Source organism: Gossypium arboreum, chromosome 3 (assembly GCF_025698485.1).
Source record: "Gossypium arboreum isolate Shixiya-1 chromosome 3, ASM2569848v2, whole genome shotgun sequence".
Taxonomy (NCBI): domain Eukaryota; kingdom Viridiplantae; phylum Streptophyta; class Magnoliopsida; order Malvales; family Malvaceae; genus Gossypium; species Gossypium arboreum.
Window position 1 is genome coordinate 58789931 of NC_069072.1, and position 13329 is coordinate 58803259.

Consider the following 13329-nt stretch of genomic DNA (forward strand, 5'->3'; position numbering starts at 1 on the left):
TGACTTCGACTTTATTGATCTTCAACCAAAATTTATACCAAAATAGAGGCGTGGATAGTGTGGATGACTTCGACTTTATTGATCCCGAATCCGATTGCTATCGAGCGAAATCTATAAAACAGAGAGCCAAAGTAACGGGTAAGCATTTTTTTATGCTTAGTAAGTCTCAAGGAATATAATCAGCTCTAATTACAGCAATACATTCACATAGCCAAATGCATCATTTCATTAATACACATTCTTACTTCACACTTCATCATTATATACTTTCACAAGGTATCAATCAATTCAATAATTGAAATTTATTAGTCGATTGAGCGAATGTTGCTCAAACATGTCGACTTTCCAATGCACATATAACGTACCTTATCCTTTGGGTTTTCGAGTGTACTAATTGAATTCATTACAGCAACCAACACTCACCTCCAGCCCAAGATTCTTGAATATAACCGGATATAATCACGTGCACAAATGCCTTGGTCTTAGCCGGATAGAATAACTTCATACGAATGCCTTGGTCTTAGCCGGATATAGCCACTAGCACAATTGCCTTGGTCTTAACCGGATATAATTTCAACATAATTGTCTTGGGCTTAGCCGGATATCATTCAATTTCTCATGTACACATACATCAATAATCATTGGACATACATATTTCATTTTCATTACTAAGGCTCAAAACGCAAATATAATCACAAGCATATTCGCCTTGGGACTTAGCCGGTAGAATTCAAATGCTTATACATACATAATCAATAATCAATACACATCCATACTTTATTTCACATAATTCAAGTAGGGTCACTTCTTGAGGACTTACCTCGGATGTTGTCGAACGGCTTTTTCGGCTATTCGATCACCTTTTCCTTCCCTTGTCCAATTGTGGCCCTCTTGGCTCTTGAGCTAATTCAAACAAATTCAATTTATTAAAACCTCATTGTGCTTGCTTATGGCGAATATGACAAGGAGTTTAAATGGTCATATGGCCACTCTTTAGCTTGAATACACAATGGTCATGCACATTTTATACTACATCAAGCAATTCAATACAATTTATTTGAGCATCAAGGAAAAGCTAAGGCCTTCAATAGGCTACCCAAGGCGAATATTCATGTACATGTTGAGGTCAATTTTGCACTTAATACCTCACAAAACAGCATGCATTTTACTAGTTAATGCTTTGCACATTGTGGCCCAAAACTTATAATATAGCATCAAGCACTTATATGTGTGCTAGGCGAATTGTGCTTGCAATTTCACAAGCATTCTTCCACATCTTCTTCTTTAAACCAATATATTCATCACTTACTTCATAGCCAAAACATCATGTGCAAACATATATATACAATATGAGCATGGCGAATTTCAAGGTGTCCATAGCCATACAAAATACAAATTTTAACTAACATGCAAGAAGCATGAACCATGCTCATGAATGCATCATGGCGAATATGACAATCATGCTCCATTCAACTTCAATCATGGTTAAACACAAAAGAAAACTCAAAATCTTACTCAAGAGTAGACAACCCATCATTGCATGCATCATCATCAAGCTTCACACTTAGCATGCAATGGCTTTATCACCATAACAACTTTGGCCAAATACCATTTCCATGGCATAACAAGGATTTGAGCCATGGCTAACATGCACATCAAATTAGCAACCAAACCATGCATGAAACTCCCAACACAACCTCATACATACCTTAATCTTGATGCAAACTTAGCCAAATCTCCTTCTAGATCTCTTCTAAACAAAGGAAATGAAGCAAAAATCCCTTCTTCCTCTTAGTATTTTCGGGCAAAAAGGGAGAGAGCAAGCATGAACAAATTTTTTGTTTTCTCTTCTTGGTTGCACGGCAATGGGGGATGCTACTCTCACACACATTTTTTTTTTTTTCTCACCCATGCTTAGTTGTTTATTATTTCTAACATCATCCATTAGTAAAACATGTTGGGAACATGTTCCTTGCCCATAACCTTGTCATGGCCGGCCACTCCTCCTTAGGAAGGGATTATTTGACATGCAACTCCACCTTTTGTTAACATGTACTAACAAGCCATTTAAAATTAGCCTATCATATTTCACCATGTTTCACTTTGATCCCTATTTAATACTTTCTCATACAAATAGGTAAAATTAGAGAATGAAATTTCCACATATGCATGCACACACATAGTAAGCATAGAATATAACAATTAATTATTTTTATGACTCGGTTTAGTGGTCCCGAAACCACATTCCGGCTAGGGTCTATTTTGGGCTGTCACAGAGACACATGGCCATGTCTCTATCGTGTGTTTACTACCATACATTTTAACCTAAAATTCAAGGTGTAGGGGGCACATGGCTGAACGACATGCCTGTGGGGTTGACCGTCCGTCACACGCAGTCTAGACACATACCCGAGTGTCTACCTGTGTGGACCATTTGGAGGTTGTTCTCCAAGCCATTGGTCACCCTTAAACACTCATACAGTCCCATCTGTTCAAGGGCATATTCCATGGTGTAATTGGACACTTAAACATGCAACATTATAGTATCACTATAACTATTTTTAAACTATTCTATTAATATTCACACAACCTTATCTTTTAGTCATTCCACACCAATTTCATAGTTTGTCATATTCCTTATTATTAATCCATTATAAGAGTTAAATCATGCATCCACATACAAGAAAATAAATAACCATCTACCAAGCAAACCCATCATCAACACATACACATCTTAGCATGCATGCAAAAGTAAACTTAGGGATACATCCCAATCATTAATATAGACCAAATCACATGGCCATATACAAAAGAATTAATGCCCAAATGAGCCATTATATTTGGCTACTTCAACATGACGCATATGCGCGAAAGAGACAAATTTCCTATACATGCCATGACCAAAATAACTAAACCCTTTTATACCCAAATTTCTTGAAGATAGTGTGATCCGAGCTCTGACATCCCCCGATCCTTCGAGCTAGCTTGACGTATCTAAAGGGAATGGAAAAGAGAGGACGGTAAGCTATAAAGCTTAGTAAGTAAACATACATATAATCTACATTTTGTAACTATTGAATATCTAAGCATAACTACTTATCCATTATGATACTTTTCATCATGTCATATATATATATATATATACTTACCTTCTATATTCATATGCACATGCTTATCCAAATACATATCTTTTCATAATATCATCATATACTAAGTCCTTATAGGGTTTTAGTACATACCTGTGCCATCTTGCACACATATGGCCTACTTAAATTTTGCTTTCGGAATTCATATTACGTTACCCGTTGAACACTTGGAATATGATTCGGACACATGTAAGATATGCACTAAAGTGCCTGAACGTGGCATTGGCTACCTAAACAAATGTGCACCAAAGTGCCTCATATCACAGAATACATGCCGCTCTCAACGGGGGCTACTCGTAGAGCTAAATAATATCCGAACACTACTCAGGATACCCAACACCCAGACCCTAGCATGTATCACATATCAAATGAGCTCATAAAACATATAACTAACCTAGAGACCTGTCACTTGTATCCTCAGCTATTCCTAGGGTTCAAACGGGATTTTAGACTTCCAGACCTTTACTGAACGTACTTGCCGAAATGGTTTTTTTCACATGATCAATGTTTCACACTCATATAGCAAAGCATCAAAACATGTTATATTATCAACATAGCCAAATAAGCATTTTAAACATAAAAATATCAATAAGTCATTTAATAATGGTAATTAATGTATTTATTGGCATATGTACTTACCTCGGTACAAAATGTTATAAATCGAGCCTAAACCTCGTAAACATTGTTCTTTCCCCGATCAAGGCCCGTATCTCGATTCCCTTGATCTATAATATCAAATTTAGATCGTTTAATACATACATTACCCAAAATGACCCAAAATTCATACTTGGGTAAAATTACTATTTTACCCCTTTACTTTCATATATTTACAATTTAGTCCCTAGGCTCGGATAATGTAATGTATGGGATTTCTTGGTTACCAAAGCCAAAAATTTTTCATACTCAGAACAACCCGCATTTTTCCTTCATTTCACATTTTCTACCCCTTTTCTACAACTTTTACAAAATAGTCCTTAAAGCCCTTTTCATGAAAATCTACTTAGTAAAAGTTGTTTACCATCCTTTAAACTCTCATATCCATCCATAAATCATCAAAACATAAGCTACTCATGCATGGGTGAATTTCTAAACATGAACCCTAGTATGAAATAAAATATGGGTAGAAATAGAGAGAGCAAGTTACCAGGATTTCTAAAATACGAAGAACATTAAAAATGGGGCTTAAGAGCACTTACTATTGAGCTTGGAAAGCTTGAAAACCCTAGCTATGGGGAACCCTAATTTTCGTTAACAACATGGAGAGAATAAGCTGATTTTTGGCTTATTTTGTCATTTTATTTCACTAATATACTAAATGACCAAAATGCCCTTAATGTCTTTCCTTCAAATTTTTCCATATAAGCCCATTTTTGTCCAATAACTTAGAAATTGGGCAAATTGATCTTTAAGACCTCCTAATTAATAATCCAAAGCAATTTCATAGAAATTGCTTCTAGAACACAAATTTTGCAACTTATTCAATTTAGTCCTTAATTTCCAATTGGACACCTTATATTTAGAATTTCTTCATAGAACTTTAACACATGCATATATTCATACTCTAAACCTCATAAAAATCATAAAATAAATATTTTAACTCAGATTTGTGGTCTCGAAACCACTATTCTGACTAAGCCCTATTTGGGGATGTTACATTCCACTATTGATATGCATTATCTCTAAGCAAAGATACTATGCATTTGATACATTCTTCTGGAGTATAGGACAGTTCATCGAATACTCAGATAGTGTTCTCAAGCTAGAACTCAGCCCTCTCAGCATCATCATCAACTGTAGCTCGAAACTCTTCAGCCCTGTGTTTACGAATCTTATCAACAGGTGGCTTACTCAATCAAATCGGATCTATTACTTGTGGCACAACTGGGACTTGTTGAGGAACAGGTGGGGGTGGAGGTTGTTGAGCAGTCGAATTCATTCAATGAATCTTGTGAACCACTCACTCATCATTTGTAAGAAGGATTGCTTAGCCTCTCCTCCCTGACTACTAGATGTCGGCCTAGATTCAACCAGCATTGCTCCTTGAGTGGGAGCGGGCACATTGCTTTCAATCAGGAATCATCACATTATTGCAATTATATATATATAGCATGTATAGCTAGACTCTCACTCGCTACGTTAGTCCTAGAATCGACTAAACCATAGCTTTGAGACCAATCAAATGTAATACCTCTAACCCGTATCTGTCGCCGGACTAGGGTTAAGAGGCATTACTGAACATATCGAAACATTTAGCTTTCATTTCACAATCATCATAGCATCATAGGTCATACATCAATAAAGAGTACCTTACATAGGTCAACGTGACCTTAAATGTGTTTTAGAATGGGGTTAGGACTAAATCGAACACAGGAAAAATTTTTCGAAACTTAAACATTTTTCAAAGTTATAAAGATCACACACCCGTGTGAACAGGCCATGTGCCTCACACAGCATTAGACATACCCATGTGTATAAGCCGTGGCAAAACAAGGCATACATACTGACTTGACTACACGGCCACAAGACACGCTCATATGCCTGGCCATATGAAAATTAGAGAGGCTATTGACTTGGATCACACGACCGACCACACACCCGTGTGCCAGCCCGTGTGCTACACAAGACCAATAGACACACCCATGTGTCTAGGCCGTGTCAAAACTATAGGGTATACTGACTTTAAATCTTAGTGTACCCCAGGGGACACATGGCCGTGTAACATAATCGTGTGTCACACACAGCTAAGACACATGCCTGTGTCTCTACCCGTGTGGACAAAAATAGGCTATTTGCTAAGCCAAGTTGCCACCCATTTTGGGCCATTCCTACAAGCATCAAAACCAAAACATTTTATACCAAATTTTCAACCAATTCACAATCAAAATATAAACCATTCATGCCATATTATTACCAACAAATTTCATCCTCAATATACAAACCAAAACATATCAAATCCTAAGCCAAAGTTATACCAAATATGAGTTTCATAACCTCAATTTATTTCATTCAACTCATGCCACAAACTTAACAATTCCTCAAATAATCACATACCAAAACTTACCAAATTGACCAATTCACTTGGCCATTTATGAACATATCATATTGACCATAATGCATCACATCGTTTCTAGCCATAATTCATTCTTATACATAACCAAATCCAAGCCATATCACATGGCTAGATATACACAATACAAAAATATTCAAATACTTCTAGCCTATACATGCCATATACCATATATACAACTCTCAAAATGGTACCAAAATAGATGTTTGATAGTGTGATTGAGTCACTGATGATTCCCGAATCTGAGCTAGCTTTATAACACTGTAAAACAGAGAACATTTCACACAGTAAGCTTTAAAGCTTAGTAAGTTCATACTGAATATAATCAATAGTTTATATGATACAAAACACCAACTAATAAACACTTAGTAGTTCATATTCATCCTTCAATTCTATTTCATCACATTTAACATTGTCATACAAGTTCACCAAACTTCATACACATAGTATCATCTACCATATAGGTATCATACATACCTGATCTTTCCCCGTGTTAATTCATTTCATTCTCACCTTTTTATTCAATACATTAATTCGTCCGGAATCTTTTCAATTCTCTAAGAATTCGCACACTTAATGCATCAATGATTAACTGAAATCGTAACAATCTCACACACTTAGTGCCATTCAATAAACCAAAACTTCTTGTTATTGCACACTTAGTGCCTAATATAGCCGAAGCTATTCCAATTCGCACACTTAGTGCTATTTATTGCCGGCGCTATTTCAAATCGAACACTTAGTACCGAACATAGTCTATTTATCATCATGCTCAAACCATAGTAAAATATATACAATTTATGCATTATCAAAGCATTAAAATATAACTGTAAATCATTTAGCATGTACGAACTTACCTGGTACTCAGAATTGATAATTTGGACCGTTTACTCGATAACCTTTGATTTCCATCGATCTGAATCTGAATTCCTCTTTTCTTGATCTATATGTATTCAAAATTAACCCTTTTATTCAACAAATCATTCAATTCAATCCATATACACATATTTAGGGCATTTTACAAATTAGCCCTCACATTTTCACATTTTATTACCTTAGTCCTTAATTTATAAAATCACAAAATACACATAATTTCTTTATACACATGTTAGGCCAAATATTCACTTAGCACATATAAGCCCATATATTTCATTTAATTTAGTCCCCCAATTTCTCACTTTCACAATTTAGCCCAAATTACTCAAATTCATCAAAAATCCCAATACAAAACATATGTATCTATCATCAAGCTTCCATATTTCATCAACTAGTATTACAAAACTCACAAAATCAACAATGGCATAACTTAAAATCATCTTCCAAATCATAAATTTAGGCATAGGCTTGACAGAACACAAAGCAATGATCACAAAAACGTAGAAATCATAAAAAATCGAGCTAATTACATACCTGAATCAAGCAAAGTGAGTGTCGAACACTAAGCTTGAATTTCTCTTTCTTTTTTTTTGATATATTCAGCCAAGCAAGATGATAATGGCCTTATTTTCATGATTATTTAGTTTTAACACATTAATTATCAAATACCAATTTTGCCCTTTATTTAAAACATTATAATTCATCCATTTTAAGGTAATTTATGACCAATCCCACTAATCATGGTCAAATTACAACATAAGGACCTCACAATTAAAAGGCTATAGCAAATAAGCACTTTTAGCATATAGCATGCAACTTTTACATTTTCTGCGATTAGATTCTTTTTGCAAATTAAACACACAAACGATCAAATTTTCATACATAACTTTCATAGATATCAATTCACATATAATAAGCTCGGAAAATAACATCAAATATTTTCTAACTTTGGTTTATGGTTCCGAAAGCACTATTATGTCTAGGGTCTAAACTAGGTTGTTACACTTGATGTTATTACCGGTATATTCTCTCTTTACGTCACTAATGTGATTGCTTTAATTGATCCTGGATCAACACATTCATATGTTTGTGAGAATTTAGTGTCTAGTAAGAAATTTACTGTTAAGTTTACAGAATTTATAATTAGAGTATCGAACCCCTTAGGCAATATGTTCTAGTTGACAAAGTTTGCAAGAACTATCCTTTAATGACTCGGGGTTACTACTTTCTGGCTGACTTGATGCTTTTACCATTTGATGAGTTCGATGTGATTCTGGGTATGGATTGGTTGACTCTGCACGATGCTGTTGTGAACTGTAGATGAAAGATTACAGAAATGAAATGTCAGAATAATAAAATTCTTCAGATTGAATCTGATGAGTCAGATGGATTGCCAGTAGTGATTTCATCAATGCCGGCTCAGAGATATGTGAGAAAAGGTTGTGATGTGTACCTAGCATATATTTTTGATACCAAAGTGTCTAAAAAAAGATTGAATTGGTACCTATAGTTTGTGAATATCCGGATGTATTTTTAGAAGAATTGCCTAGGTTGCCACCGATCAGAGAGGTTGAGTTTGCTATTGAATTAATACCGGGAACTTCATCGATATCTATAGCTCCGTACAGAATGGCTCCGATAGAGTTGAAAGAGTTGAAAGCTCAGTTGCAAGAGTTAACATATATTGGTTTTGCACGACCAAGTTTTTCGCCTGGGGTGCACCAGTATTGTTTGTAAAGAAGAAAGATGGGTCAATAAGAATGTGTATCGACTATCGACAGCTCAACAAGGTTACAATAAAGAATAAGTATCCATTGTCGATAATAGATGATTTGTTTGATAAGTTGAAAGGAGCAATAGTGTTTACAAAGATTGATTTGAGATCTTGTTATTATCAGTTGCGAGTTAAAGACTCAGATGTGCCAAAAATTGCGTTCAGAACGATGTACGGACATTATGAATTTCTTTTATGCCTTTGGACTAACTAATACTCCTGCCATTTTTATGGATTTGATGAATCGAATCTTTAGACCGTATTTAGACAAATTTGTTGTTTTGTTCATTGATGACATTTTGATCTATTCTCGAGATGAGTCTGAGCATGCTGAACACTTGAGGATTGTCTTGCAAACATTGAGAGATAAGAAATTGTATGCTAAATTCAGTAAGTGCGAGTTTTGGCTCTGTGAAGTTGGATTTTTAGGGCATATTGTCTCGGTGGATGGCATTCGAGTTGATCTGAGCAAGATTTCTATAGTTATTGACTGGAAACCACCTAGAAATGTATTTGAAGTTAGAAGTTTTATGGGGTTAGCCAGTTACTATCTATGCTTTGTAAAAGGGTTCTCGATGATCGCTACACCAATGACCAGACTGCTACAGAAAGATGTAAAGTTTAAATTGTCCGAGAAATGTCAACAGAGTTTAATTAATTGAAAGCATTGTTAACTGAGGCACCAATGTTGGTTCAACCTGCTGGGTAAAGAATTTTTAATTTACAGTGACGCGTAATTGAATTGTTTGGGTAGTGTTTTGATGCAAGAGGGAAAGTGATAGCTTATACTTCCAGGCAGTTGAAGTCGCATGAAAAGAACTATCTGACGCATGATTTAGAATTGGCCGCTATAGTTTTTGCATTGAAAATTTGGTGTCATCATTTGTACAGTGAAAAATGTCACATCTTTACTGATCATAAAAGGTTAAAGTATATTATGACTCAGAAAGATTTGAATTTACGACAACGGAGATGACTCGAGCTACTAAAAGATTATGAGTTTGTAATTGATTATCATCTGGTGAAAGAGAATGTAGTCATGGATGCTTAAAATAGAAAAAAAAAATTTCCCTTGAGAGCAATGAATACACAATTGACATTATCTGATGATGGTTCGATTTTAGCTGAGTTAAGGGCTAAACTAGTGTTTCTTCAAGAAATTTGCGAAGCTCAAAAATGTGATAGTGAATTGCAAGTTAAAAGAGTGTAATGCGAGTCGACTAATGATTCAGAGTACCAAATCGGATCCGATGATTGTTTGATGTTCTAAGATAGAATTTGCGTACCAAGAAATTCCGAGCTTATTCAGAAAATTTTGCATGAAGCACATAGTACATGCCTATCTGTTCATTTTGGAAGTACTAAAATGTATAATGATTTGAAATAACTGTATTGGTGGTCAGGTATGAAACAAGACATTTCTGAGTTTGTATCGAAATATTTGATTTATTAGCAAGTGAAAGCCAAGCATCAAGTGCTTTCAGGTTTCCTTCATCCTGTGACAATACTAGAATGGAAATAGGATAAAGTGACTATAGATTTCATATCGGGATTACCCCTGTCTCAAAAGAAGAAAGACGCAATTTGGGTTGTTGTTGATCTATTGACGAAATCTACACATTTCATCCCGGTACGTACTGACTATTCACTCGATAGATTAGCTGAATTGTACATTGCGAGATCATTAGATTGCATAGGGTGCCAATTTCGTATTTTGGATAGAGATCCGAGGTTTACATCACAATTTTGGAAGAAATTGCAAGAAGCTTTGGGTACGAAGTTGAATTTTAGTATAGCTTTTCATCCGCAAACTGATGGATAGACTGAGTAAGTAATTTAAGTCCTCGAAGATATGCTCCGATGTTATGTTTTAGAGATTGAATGCCATTGGTTGAATTCACGTATAATAATAGTTTTCAATCAAGTATAAAAATGGCACCGTACGAAGCTTTGTATAGTCATAAATGCCAAACACCATTGTATTGGACTAAGCTTAGCAAGAAACAAATTCACGGTAAGCTTAGCAAGAAACAAATTCACGGGGTTGATTTGGTTAGAGAAACCGAAGAGAAAGTGAAAGTAATTCGCAATTGTTTGAAAGCAGTTTCAGATCGACAGAAATCGTATGCGGATTTGAAATGAAAAGACATTTAATTTCAGATCAGCGACAAAGTGTTCTTGAAAGTATCTCCGTGGAAGAAAATACTTCGTTTTGGTCGCAAAGGCAAATTGCGTCTGCGATTCATCGGGTCGTATGCGATTATTGAATGAATAGGGCCAGTGACATATCAACTAGCGTTACCTATTGAGTTAGAAAAGATTCACAACATGTTTCATGTATTGATGTTGCACTGATATAGAACTGATCCATCCCATGTGATTTCTCTATCAGAGATGGAAATTCAACCCGATATGACGTACAACAAAGAACCGATCAGAATTCTAGCACGTGAGGTTAAAGAGTTGAGAAATAAATGCATAGCTTTGGTGAAAGTTTTGTGGGAACGACACGGTGTCAAAGAGGCAACCTGGGAGCTCAAGGAAGCTATGAGAATAGTACCCTCACCTATTCACTGGTAAGAGTTTCGGGGACGAATATCCCTAAGGGGCAGAGTTGTAACAGCCCGTTTTTAGTCAAATCGGAACAGTGGTTTCGAGACCACAAATATAAAGTCAAAATATTTATTTTATTATTAGTTTAATGCTTATAGCATGATTGAGTGATTATATGAAAATTTCATTAAGAAATTTTATTGTTTAAGTGGTCAATTTGAGAAAAATGACTAAATCACGTAATGTGTAAAAGTGAAGTTCTATTAGTTAAAAGTGTCTAATAGCTATAGAACCTTAAAGTAAAGGCCCTTAAGTTGTAATTAACCCATTTGAAAGGTAGTGGATGATATTGGAGTAGTATTAGGTGTAATAACTAATGTTTTTAAAGGTTAAATTTGGAAATTTATAATTAAAGATAAAATAAATAAAATCAAAACCTTTTATCATCTTTTAGTTTCTTCTTCAACCGAATATTAGAGGGAAAACTCCACTTTTGAACACTCAACATTCGGCCAAGCTCATTTGTGCAATTGTAAGTCTATTTTTGTTCTGTTTTTAATGATTTCTACATTTTTGAGATCGTTGTAACTAGTACTAGCTAGCCCAGGGACTATTTTGCAAAATTGTTAAAGATTTTGAATGATTACATTGATGAATATATGAGTATTTTGAAGTTTCTTGATATATTATGAATGCTTGTTGATAGATATATAAGTTTTGTTAATTGATTTTTAGTGAAATTGCAAAATAGGGATTAAATTGAGAAATGTTGAAAATTTGCAGATAAAATGTGAAATAAATGGAAAATATGGGCTTCTAGGGGCATAATAGTAATTCAGCTAAGCATGGGTGTTTTGAAATTTGCATGAATTTTTATTTTGTGTAATAAGGACTAAATTGTAAAAATGTGAAAGTTTAGGGGCAAATGTGTAAAATAACCCTAATGTGTTTTTTGGATTAAATTGAATAGATAGATGATTAAATAAGTTAATTTTGAATATATTTAGATCAAGAAAAGTAGAATTCTGATCTAGATCGGGGAAAAACGAAAGTTATAGACTAAACGACTTATTTCATTGTTTCCACATTCGAGGTAAATTTGTATGTGATAAATTTCAATACAAATGTATTTCATATGATTTGATATTTCATAAATTACGAATACGAGGCTGTGGATATGAACGATAGTGATTCGACGATGATTCGACATTCGAAATCTTGGTTGAACCTTAAGAATAGTTTAGGATATTAGTGACATGTCATTAGGGGATACATTGAGTTGGCTTCGGGCCATGATATACCATTTCAGGTGGAAGTTATACTGATTTGGCTTCGAGCCATGCATATCGGCTAATTTGGCTTCAGGCCATGATATCAGTACTTCAGAGATAAGTTACCTTGATTTGGCTTCGGGCCATGATATAGGTACTTATCGTGTGAAAACCTTGAGTATCCGACTTCTATTCTGAATGGTTCAACGGGTAAATGAAAGACAAGAATGTGTATGTGATTAGTACAAGATGGTAGCATAAACCATATTAGCTTTGATTCGAAGAAATGGTTCAGAAAGTATATAGTTTTGTAATTAAGTAATTGAGAGGTTTGTTAGTTGATGTGAATTCTTATACTTATGATCAATTGTTGAATTATGTGTTTATGATTATATCAAATTTATGTCAGACAAGCTTACTAAGCTTTATAGCTTACATCGTTTATTTTTCTATGTTTTATAGTGAATTCAAAGATAGCTTGGATTCAAGGATTGTCGGAGACATCGTCACACTATCCACCTATCTCTTGGTATCTATGAACTTTGGTATTTTAAGTATATTGCATGTATAGAGACTTTGGTCATTTTAGTTATGACTTGATAATGATTTTGGCCAAATGAATTGGCTTGTAAATGTATATGT